Source organism: Callithrix jacchus, chromosome 2 (genome assembly GCF_049354715.1).
Source record: "Callithrix jacchus isolate 240 chromosome 2, calJac240_pri, whole genome shotgun sequence".
In the NCBI taxonomy this organism is placed as follows: Eukaryota; Metazoa; Chordata; class Mammalia; order Primates; family Cebidae; genus Callithrix; species Callithrix jacchus.
In genome coordinates, this window is record NC_133503.1 from 65407954 (window position 1) to 65430866 (window position 22913).

Sequence of the window (22913 nt, forward strand, 5' to 3'; positions counted from 1 at the left end):
GTGGAAGTAAGAAACCGAGGCTCAGAGCTGTCATATGAAGAACATTGAGTCCTCTTGAGAGATCATGCAGTGGGAAGAACTGACCTTTCTTCTTCCCCCAAATAATTACTTTATTTTATTTCATTTTTTTAAGATTAGTCAAGTGCAGTAGTGAGGGAAGGGAGCAGAACAAGGAGTTCCATCTGTAACTGACTGTGAACAATTGAGATAACTCACTATCTTTGGACCAGCCCCCTCCTCCGCCAATGTTTTTTTTCTTTGAGACGGAGTTTCACTCTTGTTGCCCAGGGTGGAGTACAATGGTGTGATCTCGACTCACTGTAACCTCTGCCTCCCACGTTCAAGCGATTCTCCTGCCTCAGCCTTCCGGGTAGCTGGGATTACAGGCACCTGTCACCACGCCCAGCTAATTTTTGTATTTTTAGTAGAGATGGGGTTTCATGGCCAGGCGCGGTGTCTCACACTTGTAATCCTAGCACTTTGGGAGGCTGGGGTGGATGGATCACCTGAGGTCAGGAGTTCGAGACCAGCCTGACCATCATGGTGAAACCCCATCTTAAAAAAAAAAAAAGAGAGATGGGGTTTCACCATGTTGGTCAGGCTGGTCTCGAACTCTTGACCTCAAGTGATCCACCCACCTCAGCCTCCCAAAGTGCTGGGATTGTAGGCGTGAGCCACTATGTCCAGTCCCAAATAACTTTTTTTTTGGTAAGATGAATGAAGGATGGATCCCCATTGCCAACCATCAATTAGTATCTGTTTTCAATTCACTCTCTTCAAAACTCCAGTCTTCTCAGAAAGAAAATCAGTTTTTAGTGTCAGAAGGACACAGCTTTTCCTGGAGCTCTTCCAGCTTTGAGTTAATTAATCTCATGTCTAAAGCTGTGAAGTCTTATTTAACAAATTACACAAGCCTAGAGGGGTCTGGAAATAAAACAGTTGGACCTGAAATGATAATACTCTCTTAAAAGATGTCTATGTGAGCAACAGGCATAGCTCAAATCTACTACAATGAAGATTTACACATAGTGCAAATTTATGACCTACAGGTCATATGGAAAGTTAGGACCTACGCCAACCATTTTAATTCTTTCAGGATGTGGGCTCAGTGTTGACGTTAAAAGGATCATAGAGAACACCCAGTTTTAGTCCTGATCTCTTGTGGTGAAGAAACTGGAACTCAGAGGTCACCCTGGATCTTACAGTTAGTGGTAGAGCTCAAATTGGGGTCTTGGCTCCAAAAACAGTTTTCCAAACACATGAAGGTTTGAAGTAGGTAAAATGCCTGCACATACAAAGGATATATCTGGAAGAAGACACAGAATGGGGTTAACTGTGGTTGTTTCTGAGAAAGAAAAATGAGTAGCCAAGAAACAGGAACAGGACAGAGATTTAATTTTCACTGAATACTTTTTTGTACCTTTTGAATTTTGTACCATGGATATATGTTACCTTATTGAAAATTTAAAAAAATTTTTAAGAATTAAATGGAATTCTAAGTATCCATTGCTTTGTTTCTCCGCATCATATTTGTATAAAGCATGTTTTTCTGACTCATGCTATCTCAGTATGTAAATTATTCCACAGGAGCCAGGTTAAACACTTTGGAAGTGGCGATGTCAGTTGGTTACTACTTTGTGGCTAGAACAAAAAGCCAATGCTATTAGAGAGTTCCAACTTCCTGACAACTTTGACTGTGACAGAATCTGGCAGGATAAAACCCAGAGAAACACAAATCAATTCAGAGCCAGTGATTTCATTCACTCCAGAGCAGGATATAGTCATTAACAAACCTTGATGGAAAGGTCTCCTTTTGCCAAAACCTCATCCTTTCCAAGACAACGGAAGAGGGAAAGGTGGGAATCCAATGTAATTTACTAGTAAACACCTTCAGAAGGCAGAGCCTCATGCTAGGAGATAAACCTGGCTGCCCCCTGACCCCAGGGAACTGCCCAGTAGAGATGAACATGCCTGTGTCCAGACAGCAGTGTAACAATGGAAGGGTTGGCCATCTGCTGGAGCTTTTTCAAATATCATATTACAAGAGAGGATGGTTTGTGATGTATTCTGGGGAGATTTAATGCATGAATCTCATGGGAACAAGTCAGGGAACTTGGCTCAAACTTCCCAAGCTAGTTTTTCTCTGTTTCAATTTTAAATTTTCGTTGATGTGGAAAATTAGAATGTGGTATGTATTTGATTTAAAAAAATTATAATCCTGGTACTCACTGTGCAGTAGGGGAAATACTCATTCCTTCATTGGGCATTGAGACCCTACTATGTGGTTGATATTGTGAAGGCTACAGAGGGGAGATCTACACCTTTACTTTCCTCTTAGGTATCTACATATAGCTATCTATCAATTTTGTGTACAAAAGTATTATTTTAGTGGCTGTTAACCTGCTAAAGTCTCTGTACTTGCTAAAGTTATCTGTACTTGCCATTCAGTCCACAGTACATCTTCCAAATGATGCAATTTAATAATTAAACTACTCATTAAGTGAACAGTTAATTCTTTTCTTTTTTAAAATAAAGACGGGGTTTCACCATGTTGGTCAGGCTGGTCTTGAACTCCCGACCTCAGGTTATCTGCCCGCCTTGGCCTCCAAAGTGCTTGAATTACAGGCGTGAGCCACCATGCCCAGCCATGAATAGTTAATTCTTAAACAATTTAATAATTAAACTATTCATTAAGTGCTTAGTATATGCCAGGCACTATGATAAGTGCTTTATATGAATCATTTCACTTAATTCTCACATCATTCCCAAAAGGTACTTACAGAGGAGGAAATTGAGCTTTACAGAGGTTAAGTAATTTGTGCTGCTTTACATGTGGTGAACAAGGATTCAAATCCAGGCTATTCACTGAACCAGTATATAACGACTTTCTATGTACCAGGCATGAAAGGTAGAGGATAAACACAGCCAGTCCCTGCTTTCCTGATGATTATGATCTGTGGCTTTTTGATTCCAAAGTCCATGGTTTTGGCAATGACACTATACTACTTCTCTCAATCTGTGCAAAAGGGAGTACATTTTCAAAGGCAATTCTTCCTAACAGAAAACTGGCACCCTGGGCAGGTGTCTTTATTCTCCAATCTTCCTTTCCCTGTACTTAAAAAATCAAATTTCTGTGTTCAGATCAATTCCGTGCCTTTAAGATGTATAAAAAGCATCTGCAAGAATAGGCTGTGACAAAAGACAAGGGCTCCAGCCCTAGCTAGCTCATTTACTAGCTGCCTGACCTCAGGCAAGTAACTCCTCTCAGCCTCAATTTTCCTGTCTGAAAAATGGATAGATTACTACTGTATGTGTTTGCAGGGAAAACTGAGATGATAAGCCCACCATATAGTTCTCGTTAAAGGGACGCTGTGTCACGGAGTCTTGTTTGTCTAGGTGCTTCTGTAACAGTGACATTGCTTGTACAGTCGTATTTGTGCACTTTAAAAGTGTATGCAGTCTAATTGATCCCTGTGTCTCGGAATACGTGCTAAATATTGAGTTGGTGAATGAATGAACGAACGACAAAAGGCAAGGTTTGTTTCTAATTAAGACGTTCAGATGCGGAGGTCGTCCATTACCCAGGACATCGATATAATCCCCCAGCTAATCAAGTTAGTCACTTCAAGTTTCAGTGAACCTAAACTACAAAATGGGCAAATGAACACCTCGTGCCTCACAGCGCATTTTGAGATTTGATAAAACGCTGGATTTGAAGCCTTTGTAAAAGGAACATCCTCTCCCAACCCGGGCCTGCTGCCGAGTATCGGAGACAGCCCACGCCAACACTGCAAAGACCGGCGCCGAGCCCCCGCTCCGCCCTCTCTTCCTGGTTTTTTCAGGTAACCCGCCCCTCCGGCGACACGTGACAGGGGTGCCCCGCTGCACCCAGTCCCTGATTGGCCGGGCTGCGGAACGCCTCGCGATTGGCCCGAAACCGGCGGGCCCCCGCCTCCCTCCTCCTCCTCGCCGCGGCCCACGTGAGGGGGGCGAGTCACGCGATTTCCGGGAACCCGTCAGGAAGGACATAAACAAAACAAACCCGAGGCAGCATGGAGAGGGGCCGTGGCCCCTGCAGCGGAACCGGACCGAGTCCCTGAGCCGCTCCTACACCCACAGGTGAGCGCCGTCGCCCGCTGCCAGGAGTCCCCAGGGGCCTGGGCTTAGGGGACGAGCGGAGCGGGGGACGGAGGGCCGCTTGCCTAGGAGGCAGCAGCGCCGGGGCTCTGGGCCGGGCCGGCGCGGGGCGGGGGCCGGGACCACTGCCGAGTGCGAGGGCGCGCGGGTCGCGGGCCACCGCCTGCAGGTCTCGGGGGGCTTCACTCCCCTCCCCCACTCCCGGCCCGGGACGGTTACGTAAAAGCGCGGGGCAGCGGTAGGTGGGACTCGCGGGCAGGCAGCAGACTAGGCCGAGGGTGGGCAGCGCCGGGCGTCCGGCTGGCCGGGCCGCCCGGCCCTTCCCCGCTGCCTCGGAGCCCCGGGCCGCTGCTGCCGGCAGTCGGCCTGTCAGAGAAGAGAGCGGGTGGGAGGGGCCCAGGAAGGGAGGGGAGGCGAAGCTGGCGGGGGAGGAGGGGAGAGAGGGGCGTGTGAGGAAGGGCCGGGGCCGCGGAGGTTGGAGCCAGGCTGGCAGGAGACTAGGAGGCGCGGGCTGCAGCTAGGTGGGGTCCGAACAGGGGTGTCTCGGGGGTAGCCGCTCCCCCTTCTGTCCCCGCCTCAGAAGCGACGGGCGAGAGGGGCCTCCCTCCCGGGATTTGTTTATATGTCTTCTCAAAGCAGCTTGAAGCGGCTTAGGGGCGGAGCCCTCAGAGCTGAGTGGCAGGCTCTGCTGTCCAATGAAGCAGGCGGACGGAGACCACTGCACCAATGGGCTCGGGGGAGGCGGTGCCGTGGCCCCCCTGCCCCCAGTTAGGCTGTGCCGGAGGTGGGCCGGGCGGGGCGGCCATGTTAGATGGGAGGGGACCAGTGGTGGTGGGTCACTGAGAAGGGAGGAGACAGGGCAAAGGGCGAGGGAGCCGGGCCGGGGGTGTTTCGGGTGTCCGAAGGCGAGTCCGATCGGACCAGGAAGTAGCTCAGGGGAGCCTGACCCCGACTCGCCTTTTTCCTCACACGAGCTGAGGAGGCAGGGAAGTACCGAGGGTAGTCAAGCCTCCCCTGGGGGTGGTTCCTGGGACTAGATGGAGCTCAGTCTCTGGATTCTCCCTCTTTCTCGGCCCTACGCTTCCTGACAAACCTGGCCGCCAAACCCTGTAATCGCCCTCCTTTAACCCAAGAAAGCAAATCTTTCTGCTGTTTCTGAGCTGGCTTGAGCCTTAAGACTACCTTAAGGAGGTACTTGGATAACTAGCGGTCTGAATTTCTGTACCAGGCCTGAGATAAGAGACAGGCAGTGAAGGGGAAGTTTTGCTTTTCTGAATTTTGTAAAAGAAAACGGGACTAGAAAAGCCGAGAAAGTTGAGGGCTGGGCGGGATTTCTGTTTTTTTTTTTTTTTTTTTTTTTCCAGTCAGGATGCCTTTTAAAGATTAGGCCCGGTGCTTGTCCTAGTCTTACTAGTAATTTGCCCGTCTTGTTCACATGAGTTGGTAGCCCACATTAATTAGCTTCTTGAGAAAAAACTGAGCCCAGAGAGTTATTTAGGTTCGAAGGTTCTTTAGGACTTTCTCCAGTGAATATCTTGCAGGTGAAAAATAGGATCAAGGCCTGGCATTTCTTTTTTTAAAAAAGCAGAAAACGAGACTTCAGTATAAATCTGGTAATCTGTCATAAACTGGTTGTCACTTGATTGAACTTTTAAATATCTTTAATCTTTTAATCCAAAATAGCTAGGATATACACCAGAGGCAGGGGAAAATGGTATGAATGATTCGAAATCACTTATTCTGTTCCAATTGTATCATGATTTTTTTCCTTTTGGCCTTGTTAAATACTTAATTTAGATTTGTGTTAACATTGGATTACAACCTGTGGCTACATTGGTGTTGTCAAGGGTACCAAGCTATTGTTGCATCTTTGGTTAAGCACTTAGGTGTAGGAACATGCCTTAGATAGATCTTGCAGGGGCTAATGAAGAGTTAGCTGTATTAAGAATTTGAATTATCTTTTATTTTATTAGCTGGAGAAAAAGAGTAATTGGCAAACGATTCATCATTTTTTTTTTTTTTTTGAGATGGAGTCTCCTTCTGTCACCCAGGCTGAAATGCAGTGGTAAGATCTTGGCTCACTGCAGCTTCCACCTCCCAGGTTCAAGCAATTCTCTGCCTCAGCCTCCCGAGTAACTGAGATGACAGGCGTCTGCCACCACACCTGGCTAATTTTTGTATTTTAATAGAGACGGGGTTTCACTGTGTTGGCCAGGCTGGTCTCGAACTTCTAGCCTCTGGTGATTCACCTACTTTGTCCTCCCAAAGTGCTGGGATTATAGGAGTGAGCCACTTTACCTGGCCTGATTGATCAATTTAGTACTTTGGCATGACTGACTCAGTTCTATTAATAATGATACATAAAAACATAATCCCTGATTATTTGATAAACTTGAGTTCTTAAGTATAATTTTTGCAGTAAAAAATAGTATTAGTTTATCAGTTTTTATTTTTCTTTCTTTTTTTTTTTTGAGACAGAATTTTGCTCTTGTTACCCAGGCTGGACTGCAGTGTCACGATCTCAGCTCACTGCAATCTCTGTGTCCTGGGTTCAAGCAATTCTCCTGGTTGACCCTCCCAAGTAGCTGGGATTACAGGCATCTACCACCATGCCCGGCTAATTTTTGTATTTTTAGTACAGATGGGGTTTCACCATATTGGCCAGGCTGGTCTTGAACTCCTGACCTCAGATTATCTGCCTGCCCTGGTCTCCCAAAGTGCTGGGATTACAGGCATGAGCCACTGCATCCAGCCTATCAGTTCTAATTGTATCGGATGGCGCTGCATTGCTCTTGAAACCATAGCCCTTCATAATGCCATAATTAGTTTCAGAGAAGTATAGTGAAAATTAAAAACTTTTCATTGATACCTAGAATATTCCAGGCACTTTTCAGTGTTGCATCGATTGATAAAGTCAATCAATTAGCATTGCTTATATAATGTTCTCTTATTCTAAGAATGGCAAATAGATTAAATAGAACTTATTTGGGTATAATTCTTTCATATGACTGGTAGATCAGCTTTGAGATTTTTAGATTCCTAAACATAAGGTGGCTAAATACCTCCAGAAGAGAGTCTGGATGCTCCATTTACTATCTCATTCTCTGTCATGTCAGGTGAAAGCAAGCTTTTTTATAAAGACAATGTTCTACTTACTTTACTGGGTGGATGGGTGGGTTCTCAAACATCAGTGTAAGAAGTAAAGGAATAACTAACATGATTCCTGGTGGTGGTTACTGAATACAAGTGACAATGAAGTACAGTGAGTTTGTGTGTTGGTTCTATTAATGTAGCTCAGCTTTTTTTTTTTTTTTTTTGAGATGGAGTTTCACTGTTGTTACCCAGACTGGAGTGCAATGGCAGAATCTCGGCTCACCGCAACCTCCACCTCCTGGGTTCAAGCAATTCTCCTGCCTCAGCCTCTCAAGTAGCTGGGACTACAGGCACGCACCACCATGTCTAGCTAATTTTTTTTTTTTTTGTATTTTTAGTAGAGATGGGGTTCACCTTGTTGACCAGGATGGTCTCGATCTCTTGACCTCGTGATCCACCCACCTTGGCCTCCCAAAGTGCTGGGATTATAGGCGTGAGCCACTGCGCCCAGCCTAGTTTTCTTTTCTTTCTTTCTTTTTTTTTTTTTTGAGACAGAGTTTTACTCTTGTTGCCCAGGATGTAGTGCAATGGCGTGATCTCGGCTCACTGAAACCTCCGCCTCCTTGGTTCAGGAGATTCTCCTGCCTCAGCCACTTCCCTAGTCGCTGGGATTAAAAGGCGTGTGCCACCACGCCTGGCTAATTCTGTATTTTTATTTTTATTTTATTTTATTTTATTTATTTATTTATTTATTTATTTATTTATTTATTTTGAGATGGAGTTTCGCTCTTGTTACCCAGGCTGGAGTGCAATGGCGCGATTTCGGCTCACCGCAACCTCTGCCTCCTGGGTTCAGGCAATTCTCCTGCCTCAGCCTCCTGAGTAGCTGGGATTACAGGCACGCGCCACCGTGCCCAGCTAATTTTTTGTATATTTAGTAGAGACGGGGTTTCACCATGTTGACCAGGATAGTCTCGATCTCTTGACCTCGTGATTCACCCACCTCGGCCTCCCAAAGTGCTGGGATTACAGGCGTGAGCCACCGCGCCCGGCCTTAATTTTGTATTTTTAGTAGAGATGGGTTTTCTCCATGTTGGTCAGGCTGGTCTCAAACTCCTGACTTCAGGTCATCTGCCTGCCTCGGTCTCCCAAAGTGTTGGGATTACAGGCATAACCCACTGCGTTTGGCCTTGTAGTTCAGTTTTTAAAAGATGAAGAGAACTAAATTCACTGGCTTTTAATTTTTGGTCAAGATTGGCATTTATATGTTTATTAAAAAAATACATATATGCTCCGTTTCCTGGGTTCAAGCGATTCTCCTGCCTCAGCCTAACAAGTAGCTGAGATTACAGGCATGTACCAGTATGCCCAGCTAATTTTTTGTATTTTCAGTAGAGACAGGGTTTCACCAATTTGGCCAGGCTGGTTTTGAACTCCTGATCTTAAATGATCTGCCTGGGTCGACCTTCCAAAGTGCTAGGATTACAGGTGTGAGCCACCGCGTCCTGCCAATTATGTGATTTTGAAATGAATTAGCAGTGACTTGTTTCTATGTAGGTTTGAACTTGGACTTTTTTCGAGGACAATTCACTGACACTTTTACCGTATTCAGTAGCTAATTTCGGGATAGGTAAACTCTTAGACTAGACATAAATTTGTCAGATAATTAGTTCTGATTATTTTAAAACAGGGGTTGGCAGACTTTTATTTCTGTATTGGATCAAATAGTTAATATTGAGACTTTTTCAGCCATATAGTCTTTGCCACTACTACTCAACTTTGCAATCTGTAGCATGAAAACAGCTGTAGAAAATAAATGTTTCTACATATTTTTGGGCTGTATTTCAATAAAAGTTTATTTACAAGAACAGGCTGTGCCTCTATTTGTGCTTCCACGGCTATAGTTTGTCAACCCCTGTTGTAAGACATCAGTCATTGAGTTTTAAGTACTTAGATGTTAAGGTGTTTCAGAATGCACAAATAGACACTTTAGGTAAATTTGAGCATTTGCAGATTGTATGTATCTCCTGCTTTGAAGAATTTTTAGTATAAGAGCATATGGCAACACTGTATTTTGTATTTTTACTTCATTTACATATAAATGTTTTCTTGAAAAGCTGTTTAAAGCAAATATTGGTACAAGTCCTGTTGATTTTAGAGAAGCATTCTGATTGAAAAAATTTGGCCGTAAGATATGATACCTAAGAATCTTAATATATTCAAGATATGGTCCTCTTGAGGTTTCAAAGCTCATTTAGCTTTTAATCCTTAACAAAACTGTATAGCTGTTTCAAGAGATGATAGTCACGTGAATAGTCAACACATGTCCTTATATTCAAATATACAGTTAATTTAGAAACTATTAATACATCGAGTGCTCATTGCCTGAGATGCTTGAAGAATTACTTAAAGAGAGTAGGATGCTTTTTCCAGACTCGAAAAGGTACAGATTACCTTCCCTCTTTTTCTGGGAAAAATGTCAAGTGCCTGGTGAAGCAGAGATGCCATAATCTAAAAATATACACTGACAAATACTTAATTTTTTGATAGCTTTTGCTTTGTTTTTAATGTAATATTTCACCATTTTTGTTGACCTGGACTGGATTTCAAGTGGAAGCATTAAAGTTTAGAAAAGAGAATGTATTGACCTTTATGAACTGAAAAGCATCATGTAGCCTGCAATCTGTTTCTAGTTCTAGCTAGTCTAGGGTCTGGCTAGATGACTACAGGTAATCTCCATTTATTAATTTTTAGTGGTAGGGATCAATAATGTTTTCCATCTCACAAGGGGATACTGGGACATTTTTAGTTACTGTATTCTTAAACTGTTGTACTTTGAATATGCTAGAATTTTGGGTTTCTCGAAGCCACCTCTCAAAGCTGGATTCGATTTTCTCCTGGCTTGTCTTCTTACTAAACTGTGAGCTCCTTGAGGTCAGAGTCTTTTTTTTTTTTTTTTTTTTTTTGAGACGGAGTTTCGCTCGTTACCCAGGCTGGAGTGCAATGGCACGATCTTGGCTCACTGTAACCTCTGCCTCCTGGGTTCAAGCAATTCTCCTGCCTCAGCCTCCTGAGTAGCTGGGATTACAGGCATGCACCACCGTGCCCAGCTAATTTTTGTGTTTTTAGTAGAGACGGGGTTTCACCATGTTGACCAGGATGGTCTCAATCGCTTGACCTCGTGATCCACCTGCCTCAGCCTCCCAAAGTGCTGGGATTATAGGCGTGAGCACCCGCGCCCGGCCGAGGTCAGAGTCTTGTATTTTATTTCTGTATATTCACTGCCTCACACTGTGCCTGATACTTTATAGTGCTCTTGAACTGTTTAAATGAGGCATGCGTTGCTAAGAACTGTTTATCTGTAAGGTAATAGTCTACTATTAGAGATGTTGGGCTTGTCTTAGTTAGAAAGGAGGAATTAAATCGTCTGTTCAAACAAAAAGCCTTCATTCTAAAGTTGATCCGTTCTTTTAGAAAAGATTGCAGAGAAGCTATTTTGATGATGATAAAAATTTCCTAATTCCTTTGTTAATTTGTTTTCAGATGAACTCCATTAGTTACACCTGTTTAATATTCCTCCCAGGTGTTAAAAAAAAAGTTGTGTTTTGTTCTTTGGATTTGTCCTTAATATTTGGCAAATAGGCCAGGCGCGGTGGCTGAAGCCTGTAATCCCAGCACTTTGGGAGGCCGAGGCGGGTGGATCACAAGGCCAAGAGATCGAGACCATCCTGGTCAACATGGTGAAACCCTGTTTCTACTGAAAATACAAAAAAATTAGCTGGGCATGGTGGTGCGCGCCTGTAATCCCAGCTACTCAGGAGGCTGAGGCAGGAGAATTGCCTGAACCTGGGAGGCGGAGGTTGTGGTGAGCCGAGATCGCGCCATTGCACTCCAGCCTGGGTAACAAGAGCGAAACTTCGTCTCAAAAAAATATATATATATATATGGCAAATATGGATGGAATCTTTTTATTTTATATAGATTTGGGATAATTATTCATCTGCATTGCAGGGTCTTTTTTTTGGGGGGGACACTGTAAAAATCATTCTTGTTAGAAAGTCTGATTCACCTCTGTGGGGTAGGCTAGGGTTTGGAGCGAGTTTGATGCAGGGTATGGCAATGGTATCACCAGCCAAGACTTACATGCATTTTCACCAATTTATGACCTTTCTTCCAAAATCTATATTGGAACTCTCCTTCCTAAACAGCTTTCTAAACTACTGCTCTCCCTACTAATTCTTGTCGACTTAAATCATTCTACACTCTGTCTTTTCAACACCAAAACCACTTTTATACCTTTTGTTATCAAGTCATGTTTTAAATTATATATGGGTATTACAGACTTTGACAGTTTCCTACGAAAGCCTCACAAGTTTGTTGATTTCTTTTTTTTTTCTTGAGATGAAGTCTCACTCTGTTGCCCAGGCTGGAGTACAGTGGCATGATCTTGGCTCACTGCAACTTCTGCCTCCTGAGTTCAAGAGATACTCCTGTCTCAGCACCCCACCACACTCAGCTCATTTTTTTGTATTTTTAGTAGAGACGGGGTTTTGCCATGTTGGCCAGGCTGGTCTTGAACTCCTGACCTCAGGTGATCTACCCACCTTGGTCTCCCAAAGTGCTGGGATTACAGGTGTGAGCCATACCGCGCCTGGCCTGCTGATTTCTTTTTCTTAATTTTTAATTTCTTAATTAAATTTTTTTTCTTTTTTTTTTTGAGACGGAGTCTCGCTCTGTCACCCAGGCTAGCGTGCAGTGGCACAGTCTCTGCTCACTGCAACTTCCGCTTCCTGGGTTCAAGCAATTCTCCTGCCTCCCAAGTAGCTGGGACTACAGGTGCCTGCCACCAAGCCTGGCTGATTTTTGTATTTTTAGTAGAGATGGGGTTTCATCTCAAGTGATCCACCCACCTCGGCCTCCCAAAGTGCTGGGATTACAGGCTTGAGCCACCGTGCCCGGCTAAAATTTTTTTTCTTAAAGACCAGTGTGATAGTAAAGCTTGCTGTTTTTTTTTTGTCCTCCAGTTTTCTTTAGATTCTTGTTGTGTACTTGTTTTCTTCAGTATAATGTTTTGTTTGAGGGTTTTAGGTGTTTTTTTTATTTTATAAAAGCAGTTCCACCATTCCTGATGGAATTGCTGCCTTCTCTATTATAGGTTAGTCATTTACTGAGAAATTTAAAGCATTACAAAAATAAAACTTTTAAAAAGGTCCTTAATAATATGGGGAGGAACTAGGAGTAGGGTAGATGTACTTTTGAAAAGATTTACTGTAGAATTCCTTATTACAGCAGGGCTTCTAGCATCCTACTTATGTCGTATAAACGAGGTAGACTCGTGCAGTTGTTGTTGTTTGAGACAGGGTCTTGCTCTGTCACCCAGGCTGAAGTGCAGAGGCACATTCATGGCTCACTGCAGCCTTTACTTTCCAGGCTCAAACAATCTTCCTGTCTCAGCCTCCTGAGCAACTGGCACTATGGGTGTGTACCACCACACGTGGCTAATTTTAAAAATTATTTGCAGGGACAGAGTTTTACTGTGTTGCTCAGGCTAGCCTTGAACTGCTGAACTCAAGCGATCCTTCTGCCTCAGCCTTCCAAAGTGTTGAGGTTACAGGTGTGGGCCACTGTGCCCAATTGTACAGCATTGTTTTTTTTTGAGATGGGGTCTTGCTCTGTCATCTAGGCTGGAGTGCAGTGGTGTGATCTCGGCTTACTGCAGCCTCCGCCTCCCGGGTTCTTGCAATTCTCCTGCCTCAGCCTCCCGAGTAACTGGGACTACTGGTGCATGCCACCACTCCTGGCTAATTTTTTGTATTTTAGTAGAGAAGGGGTTTCACCATGTTAGCCAGGCTGGTCTCCAACTCCAGAGCTCAGGCAGTCCGCCCATCTTGGCCTCCCAAAGTGCTGGGATTACAGGCGTGAGCCATTGTACCCAGCCTGTACAATTTTTAAACTACTTTTTAGTAAGGTTTTCATCTTTACCATTGAATCCTCTACTAGAGTTGTCCATAGACTAGGAGAAGAGATAGACATCACAACCCAATGTTATGCTAGTTTTTCAGAACAAAATGTTCTGAAAATATGGAAGAAGGACGCTAACTCTGCCTGGGGAAAGTTGAATATTCATAGAAAAAGTGGTGTTTGAACTTAGTTTTGAAGATTAGTGAAGGAAACATTCTAGTACGGTTGAAGTATAAAAGATGTGTAGTGTGGAGTTGGGTATGAGATGGTTTGAGCGAAGGCAGAGGTGGGAGGGAGAATGGAAGAGGAGGAAACTGATATGTAAGATTCAGGAGGAAATAGGTTTTTTTTATTTGCTTTCACCTTGTCCTCGAATTCTCTTCAGTCTGTTCTACGCTGTCATGTCTCCATTCTTTTTTCTCTGTAGCTCCCTGTATCTCTGACTTTGGTTGATTGGTCTTTTCTTCTAGTGTTTCATTTTTCTTTTAGTCCCACCTTCTGTCTTCTAATGTACCTTTCATTCTAACTCTATGTGTCTTTTGCCTTTATTTCACCTCCCTCCCTCTCTTTATTCCCTTTGGGTTATATTTCTTTCTTTCTTTCTTTTTCTTCCTTCCTTTCTTTCTTTCTTTCTTTCTTTCTTTCTTTCTTTCTTTCTTTCTTTCTTTCTTTCTTTCTTTTTCTTCTTTCTTGACAAGATCGTGCAGTGGCAGAGTCATGTCATTGCTCATTGTAGCCTTGACCTTGGACTCAGATGATCCTCCCACCTCAGCCTCATGAGTAGCTAAGATTACAGGTGTGTGCCACCATGCCTGGCTAATTTTTTTTTTTTTTTTGTAGAGACAGAGTTTCCCCACATTGCCTAGGCTGGTCTTAAACTCCTGGGCTCAAGCCATCCACCTCCTTGGCTTCCCAGAATGCGTGGATTACAGGCATGAGCAACCGCACCTGGCCCCTTTGGGCTTCTCTTTGCCCCTACCTTTCCTTTTCATTTGCTGTATTACTATTTTTTGTTTTTTGAGATGGGGTTTTGCTGTGTTACCCAGGCTGGCTTCAAATTCCTGGCATCAAAACAATCCCATCTCAGCCTCCTGAGTAATTCAGGCTGCAGGTGTGTGCCACCTCTCATGTTTTATTTAAAAGCAAAACAAAATAAATTCTTCCACGTTATCTGCTTATTTTGCATATAAATAACGATATAAGTTGATTCCCTCTTGAAAATCTTGTAAGATCAACTAGTTTTTGATACCTGTCCAAATACTAATTATCCAGTTTTGTGAATTTTTTATGAAGCATTTTCCTTTGTTTTCAAAGATGTTACTTCTTTGAAGGCCACAGTGTAGAATGCGACTACCTGTGTGCCCTATTTTCTATTTCTTATGTACCTAGAAATTGTTCTATAATAAAGTCTAATTCACCTTTTTCCTGAAGTTTTCCCAAGCGTTCCCAGGTAATAATATTCTCGGTAGTTGTCTATTATTTTCTAAACACCTCTTTTTAAAATTCAGCTTTATTGAGTCATAATTTACATAAAAGAAAATTCAGCCAGTTTTGAGTTTTGACAAATACATGCCATCATCTAATCACTGTTATATCTCCAACATTTTTATCACCTCAGAAAGTTCCTCATGCCGCTTTCATTCAGTTCTCCCCTTGCCCTTGGCTCCAGTCACTGGTTCGCTTTGTATCACTATTGTTTTGTCTTCTCTGGAATTTCATATAAATCTAGTAGTAGAATGTGTTGTCTTTTGAGTCTGACTTCTTTTCGTTAACAGTAATTTTGAGATACTCATATTCTGTTGTGTATTCGTTGAGTCGTTTTTTTAGACAGGGTCTCATTCTGTTGCCCAGGCTGAGTGCAGTGGCACCATAATAGCTCATTGTATCCTTGACCTCCTGGGCTACAGTGATCCTCCCTCCTCAGCCTCATGAATATCTGGGACTACAGGTGCCCACCACCATGCCTGACTAATTTTTGATTTTTTGTGGAGATGGGATTTTGTCATGTTTCCCAGGCTGGTCTCAAACTCCTGGTTTCAAACAATCCTCCTGCCTCAGCCTCTCAGAGTGCTGGGATTAGAGGGGTGAGCCTCCCTGTAATAAACAATTTGTTTATCTGTTTACCAGTTGATAGACATTTGCATTGCTTCCAGATTTTAGGCTATGATAAATAAAACTGCTATAAACATTCATGTACAAGTCTTTTAGATACCCTTTTCAACATTAATTGCATTTTATTTGGAAGTTGAGTTGCATAGCGCTCAAAAGTGAACACCCTGGAGTAAGCAACATTCACAAATAGGCATTTTGCTGGTTCTGTGGTTTTTTTTTTTTTTTTTTTTGTTTTTGGAGATGGAGTTTCGCTGTTGTTACCTAGACTGGAGTGCAATGGCATGATCTCAGCTCACCGCAACTTTCGCCTTCTGGGTTCAAGCAATTCTCCTGCCTCAGCCTCCTGAGTAGCTGGGACTACAGGCGCGCACCACCATGCCCAGCTAATTTTTGTATTTTTAGTAGAGACGGGGTTTCACCTTGTTGACCAGGATGGTCTCGGTCTCTTGACCTCATGATCCACCCACCTCGGCCTCCCAAAGTGCTGGGATTATAGGCGTGAGCCACCGCGCCTGGCCGGTTCTGTGGTTTTGAACATCTTTCGGCTTAGATTCTTCATCTGTAAAATGGGACTAGGTGGAGATTCGAGCAAGCTAGAGAGCACAGGCCAATTTAAAGAGGATAACTCTTACTTCAGTTCAAGTACCCAGTTCTTTCTGGGAATAGGTACCTAATGTCAGATCTAATTTTTTCCCCCAAAAGAGTGGTATTTGAGATCAGACATCAAATTTTACTTGAAATTTCATGTGAAATTTAAATACTGGCAGTTAAAATTTAAAAAAACAACAGTGCGTGGGCTGAACACAACTGATTTGTGGGCAATGATTTCTTGCTGCAGTCTAGTTTGAAACCTCTGCTTTAAATCTTAAGTTAATTTTATCTTCTCTTTTAAAATGTGTATCCTCCCAGTGGAGTGTACTTGTTATGTCCTTTTTACCTTAGTTTTATAACTTAGCGTAATAACTTGCTGGTTTTCAAAATTCCCCAGTTAAAAACTAATGAATTACTGTAAATTTTATTCTTTCCTCTGATTGGAAGGATATTAAGTATACTGAGTGCCTGATGGAGGTGCGGAACTATGTTCTGGTTGCTTTATCAACTTCTTCTCTGTTAGCTGCTGATTCTGTTTAGTGCTATGTTTTCTCAGCAGTTGGAATAATCTGCCTCACTTGTCTGATTTATATTAACACTTTTGAGACAAGTATGGTATAGATTAAACTCTGCATGTCTCTTTATTAGAAACTATGCAAGGTATTGTGGATGTATACATACATTTTATATCATTCTGTTCCCTCAAATTGTCCAGAACCGTATGGTGAAGCTAGTATGATTAACTATGAAAAAGTGATAAATTATATGTAATTGTTTGAACAATAAAGAGCAGTAATCTCTCTAAAGAAGCCTTTTCCCTTTTATCTGCTACTTCTTTATTGTGTATAAAGATGATTAGTTTGCAGCTTTATGAATTACTTTGTGAGTCCAGAGATTCTTTTGCTGATTAAACCAGCATAATTGACATTCACCCTCATAAGGCTGGGGGCAAGGGTGTTAAGTGTCCTTTGTTGCCTGAGTGTTCCATATCCACCCTGGTTCTAGCTTGGTGGAATGTGGAATTTAGACAGTTTAGGATTCTGAATTGAGTTTGGGTTTATACCTTGATAGCAGCAACATCTGAGAATATCATATACCAAGAAATATATCTGAGAATAAAAATAGCCACCATTTATTGAATGTCTGTTTTGTGCTAGGGCTAGATACTTTATATATTATTTTATTGTGAACCACAATATCTCCACAAAGTAAGGGAGAATTTTTGCATTTACATGTAGAGTAAGGCAGGTGAGAGTCCACAATGAAATTCTTTTTTTAAAAAAAAGTATATATATTTTTTGAGATGGAGTCTTACTCTGTTGCCCAGGCTGGAGTGCAGTGCCGAAATCTCCACCTCCCAGGTTCAACTGATTTTTTCCATCTCAGCCTCTCCTGAGTAGCTGGGATTACAAGTGTGCGCCACCACACCCAGCTAATTTTTGTATCTTTAGTAGAGACAGGGTCTCACCATGTTCGCCAGACTGGTCTCAAATTCCAGATCTCAAGTGATCCACCTACCTTGGCCTCCCAAAGTTCAGAGATTACAGGCGTGAGCCACTACTCCTGGCCAGGAAATTCAAAATATTCACTTATAATGCATAACCTTTTACCTAGAGTTTGTTCCTCATAAAGCAAGCCTTTTAGGACTATTAGAGCCAAAGAGGCACTGAGCTTTTCTCAGTGTTAAAAGAGATGAGTGCAAAACCATGTTCAAATAACCTCTGTACTGGCTATTAAATAGTTTATGCTGTTATAGCTGTTTCACGCAGTAGGAAGGAATTTGAATAGAATTTGAAAATTGTTTCTAGTATATGTTCATGCTGCTTTTGAAAAGGTGCCAAATCTGAGAAAGGAGGAAGGAAATGATTTTTTTTTTTTTTTTTGAGGCAGAATCTTGCTTGTAGTCTAGGCTGGAATGTAGTGGCGTGATCTTGGGTTACTGCAACCTCTGCCTCCCGAGTTCAAGTGATTCTCATGCCCAGCCTCCCAAGTTGCTGGGACTACAGGTGTGTGCCACCATGCCTAACTAATTTTTGTATTTTTAGTAGAGACAGGGTTTCGCCATGTTGGCCAAGCTGGTCTTGAATTCCTGACCTCAAGTGATCTGTCTGCCTTGGCCTCCCGAAGTGCTGGGATTATAGGCAGTGAGCCACACTGTGCCTTGCCCATACCATGTATTTTGAAGCAGAGCTCAAATCTTTGATAACAGGAGCACCAAAGTTGTTAAGAGTGTGTGAAGAATGTCTGGTGTCACTGGAATCCTGCTGTGTTTCTATGCGGCTGCCATTAATTGTAGTTCTCTGTTTAACATTTTGTAGATTTCTGCAGAACAGCTTAGAAAATGAAGTGGTTATTTAAATCTTTAACATCTAAAACAAAAATATTTTAATATGGTGAGTTTGTCTTTCTGCTTTGTAGTTTAAAATATTAAAATAATGACAAGAGAAAGAAATCAGTCCAGTGCCTGAATTCAGTTAATTTAAATTAAATTAAATTCTACTTCTCCTCTATCCTCTCTTCCCTAGAAAATAATTATATCAGGACTTTAAAATTGACTAAAATTTAAACATCACTCTTCTTGGAAATTAAAAATTCAGGAGTACAGTTTTTCATATTTTTACTATATGATACTACAGTGGTTCAAGACTCAATTTAACAAACTACTGTAAGATGCTTTGGAGCATATAAAAGATGCTCAATAAATATATATTGAATGATTTACTTTTTTGTAATAGTGAAGAGCGCTGCACTTTTGACTCCTTATCCAGAAGGACCTGTAGTCTTAGGGGATTTCCCATTCATTGTCAGCCAACTCTTGTGTGGATGGATGACTGCTTGGAAAGGCAATGCTTTTGGCACTGTAGTGAAGTAGGTGTGAGATATGATGGTCATTTTCAAAGATTTCACAATCTGGTAGTGGAAGCAAGGGGATAGGAGAGAAGAGGAACAATATGAGCTACCACATGACGGTCAGAGTCTGACTACTGGAAATTCTTAGTGGAATGAAGTGGGCCTGTAACTACCTTGAGGATTAGGGGAAATTAGGAGTAGTAGAAGACAGGATCGGAAAGATAGTGTCATTGTGTATGAGTATTTTGTTTTTGTTTCTTCTTAATAGAAACAGCCTATGTGGCCCAGGCTGTTCTCAAACTCCTGGGCTCAGATGATTCTCCAGCCTCAGCCTCCCAAAGTGCTGGGTTGGTGGGTGTGAGCCACTGTATCTAGCCTAATATCTGAGTAGTTTGGACATTATCCAAGAAATGTATGGAAGTTGCTGATGACTTAGGAGCACAATGTTAATATGATGTTTGGTAGGTTGGAAATAATAATTTTATATTAATTATTATTTTAGGCTGAGTGTGGTGGCTTATGCCTGTAATCCCAGTACTTTGGGAAGCCAAGGCAGGTGAATGCTCGAGCTCAGGGGTTCAAAACCAGCTTGGACAACATGGTGAAACCCTCTCTACAAAAAAAATGCAATGATTATCCAGGTGTGCTGGCACATTCCAGCTACTTGGGAGGCTGAAGTGGGAGGGCTACTTGAGCCTGGAAGGCAGAAGTTGCAGTGAGTTGAGATTGTGCCACTGCACTCCAGTATGGGTGAGCAAGACCCTGTCTCAAAATTTATTTTAATAATTTTAATTTCTTTTTTAAGAGAGAGAGTCTTACTCTCTCACCCAGGCTGGAGTGGAGTGGCACAATCATAGTTCACAACAGTCTTGAACTCCTGGCTCAAGCAGTTCTCCTGCTTTAGCTTCTCTGGTAGCTGGGACAACAGGCATGTGCCACCACGCCTGGCTAATTTTTACTTTTTTTTTTTTTTTGTAGAGACAGGGTCTCACAGTGTTTCCAAGACTGGTCTGAAACTCCTGGCCTCAGTCCTCCTGCCTTGGCTTCCCAAAGTGCTAAGAATATTAGCATGACAGTATTTTTTTTTTTTTGAGACGAAGTTTCGCTCTTGTTACCCAGGCTGGAGTACAGTGGCGCGATCTCGGCTCACCACAACGTGCACCTCCTAGGTTCAAGCAATTCTCCTGCCTCAGCCTCCTGAGTAGCTGGGACTACAGGCGTGTGCCACCACACCCAGCTAATTTTTGTATTTTTAGTGGAGATGGGATTTCACCATGTTGACCAGGATGGTCTCGATCTCTTGACCTCGTGATCCACCCTCCTTGGCTTCCCAAAGTGCTGGGATTATAGGCATGAGCCACCGCGCTTGGCCTTAGCATGAGAATAATTTTAAAATGGGGGATAAGAACTCAAGAGAGGGAGAGGAAGAGAGAGACAGGAAGACCAAGACTATAGGGTAAATATTAGAATGGTAAAATATAAGATGATGAAGGCCAAGTAAGAGTTGAGAAAGAGGGAAGGGCAAAGTCAAACAGATGCATTTGTGCTCAATACAAGGTAAGTGATCTGTATATCTTTGTTAAAAAGAATTAATATGGTTTAACTAAGCGAGTGGGCGAGAAGGTACAGAGTCAAGGCTGAAATCAGCCTTCTATCCCTGAAGGTCAGAGAGTGATAGTATTATTGACAGAATAGGAATGTTTGGATGGGCAGATGGCATGTTGTATCTGAGGTGGTGGAATGTGAACATGGAGATATCCTCATCTCAGATAATAGAGCTTATGCATGCACATGTTTAGGTTCAAAATATAGATTTTGGAGTCCTTTAGATTGATCTTTGAGGACCTAAGAGTAGAGGTAGTCTTTGTGAGGATAGGTTTGCTCGGAGGTATCTATTTACTGAATGGCCTTGGACAAATCTCTTATTCTTGCTGTACTTTTTATTTATTAATGTAAAAAGGGTTGGATAGGGACTGGGGGATAGAGGTTATCCTGATACTATGACTACTTTACCTAGATATTTTATCAAAATACTGGTACTTGTTACTTCACCAAATTGTTTTATAAAATGACAGGATATAGCAATGTACTTTAATCTGTAAACAGCTACACAGATATAAACTGAGTATTTTGTCCCCAGTGGTAACCAAAGTTGGCTGGGTTTAGAAATGCATCCCCTGGTTCTGTCTGAAATTGTTCTACGCTCTTATTCTTATGCTCTGAACAACTTAATTGACAGATATCAAGACTGCAAAAAGCTTCCAATACCTTGCAGTTGCTAGTTTTCAGAAATAAAAAGTAATCCTTCCCATTCAACTCAGATTAATCCAGATACTTAGTTTTATAGTCTTTTTTTTTTCTTGGCCAGGCTAACGCCCATAATCCCAGCACTTTGGGAGGCTGAGATGGGTAGATCACCTGAGCTCAGGAGTTTGAGACTAGCATGACCAACATGATGAAACCCCATCTATACTAAAAATACAAAATTAGTTGGGTGTGGTGGCGCAGGCCTGTAATCTCAGCTACTTGGGAGGCTGAGGCAGGAGAATGGCTTGAACCCGGGAGGTGGAAGTTGTAAGGAGCCAAGATCATGCCATTGCGTGCTCCAGCCTAGGCAAGAAGAGTGAAATTCTGTTAGTCTCAAAAACAAAAACAGGTTGGGCGCAGTGGCTCACGCCTGTAATCCCAGCACTTTGGGAGGCCGAGGCGGGTGGATCACAAGGTCAAGAGATTGAGACCATCCTGGTCAACATGGTGAAACCCCGTCTCTACTAAAAATACAAAAATTAGCTGGGCATGGTGGCGCGTGCCTGTAATCCCAGCTACTCAGGAGGCTGAGGCAGGAGAATTGCCTGAACCCAGGAGGCAGAGGTTGCGGTGAGCCGAGATCCCGCCATTGCACTCCAACCTGGGTAACTAGCGAAACTCCATCTCAAAAAAACAAAAACAGAAACAAAACCAAAAAAAGATAATTTTTTCCTTATTGGTTCCCAAAGGGCTTTGATTAAGCTCCCATATGTTGTCTCTGTAGCCCAAAGATAAACCAAGTTGGATAGAAGCCTTTGGAAAGGAATTGAACAAAATTCTCACTGAGAGTTCTTTACTCTTCCTGTAACATGGCATTCTAAGGAGAGATCACTTTGGAGATGTAGTATATTCTCTTAGCTTTTTAAGATTGTCAGTAAGGCCGGGCTCGGTGGCTCAAGCCTGGAATCCCAGCACTTTGGGAGGCCGAGGCGGGTGGATCACGAGGTCAACAGATCGAGACCATCTTGGTCAACATGGTGAAACCCCGTCTCTACTAAAATTACAAAAATTTGGCTGGGCACGGTGGTGCGTGCCTGTAATCCCAGCTGCTCGGGAGGCTGAGGCAGGAGAATTGCCTGAACCCAGGAGGTGGAGATTGCGGTGAGCCGAGATCGCGCCATTGCACTCCAGCCTGGGTAACAAGAGCGAAACTCCGTCTCAAAAAAAAAAAAAAAAAAAAGATTGTCAGTAAAATGTGGTTTAACTATATTTTTGTGGCAGACCTAATTCACCTCCCATACTTTATTTTTCATTTTTAAAAATTGTTTATTATTTATTTATTTTTCTGTTTTCTGAGACAGTGTCTCTCTTGTCTCCCAGACTAGATTGCGGTGACATGATCACAGCTCACTCATCCCACTGCAGTCTCCATCTCCTGGGTTCATGTGATTCTCCTGCCTCAGCCTCCCAAATAGCTGGGATTACAGGTGTGCACCACCATGCCTGGCTAATTTTTGTATTTTTAGTAGAGAGGGTGTTTCACCATGTTGGCCAGACTGGTCTTGAACTCCTGACCTCATGTGATCTACCTGCCTTGTCCTCCCAAAGTGTTGGGATTACAGGCGGGAGCCACTGTGCCTGGCTACCTCCCATGTTTTAAAAACTCTCTGAGTATGAGAATAAAAGACTATTGGATTGAGCAGGTATACAGAGTTTGCAAGGTGGTGTGGCAAAAGGATCACAACTTCTTACAAAGTTACTGTAAGTAATGCTTTGGTTAGGAAAATGATCGTTTTTCACCCAATCTGAGGGAAAAGTTACAACTTCTTCCTCCTTACTTTTCTCTTTTCTCATTATCCTTCTTTAAAGACTAGCAGCTGCAGAATTTGGAAAGTAAATAATAAGGATGTTTTGCTAATATT

The 22913-nt window shown here is 42.6% G+C and overlaps 1 protein-coding gene across 17 annotated transcripts in view; it reads left to right on the forward strand.

Annotated features, from left to right (window-relative positions):
- Positions 1–3991: 3991 nt before the first annotated feature.
- Positions 3992–22913, forward strand: part of CREBRF (CREB3 regulatory factor) — an 84325-nt gene continuing 65403 nt past the window's right edge. For 13 of the 17 annotated variants that reach the window (XM_078364576.1, XM_017969667.4, XM_078364583.1 and 10 more), the window contains exon 1: positions 3992–4119. The gene's annotated coding sequence lies outside the window, so the exon portion shown is untranslated. Of the gene's footprint in view, positions 4120–4961; positions 5329–22913 lie in introns of those variants that run through there. The other 4 variants (XM_078364580.1, XM_078364579.1, XM_078364575.1 and 1 more) reach the window with 1 other exon arrangement.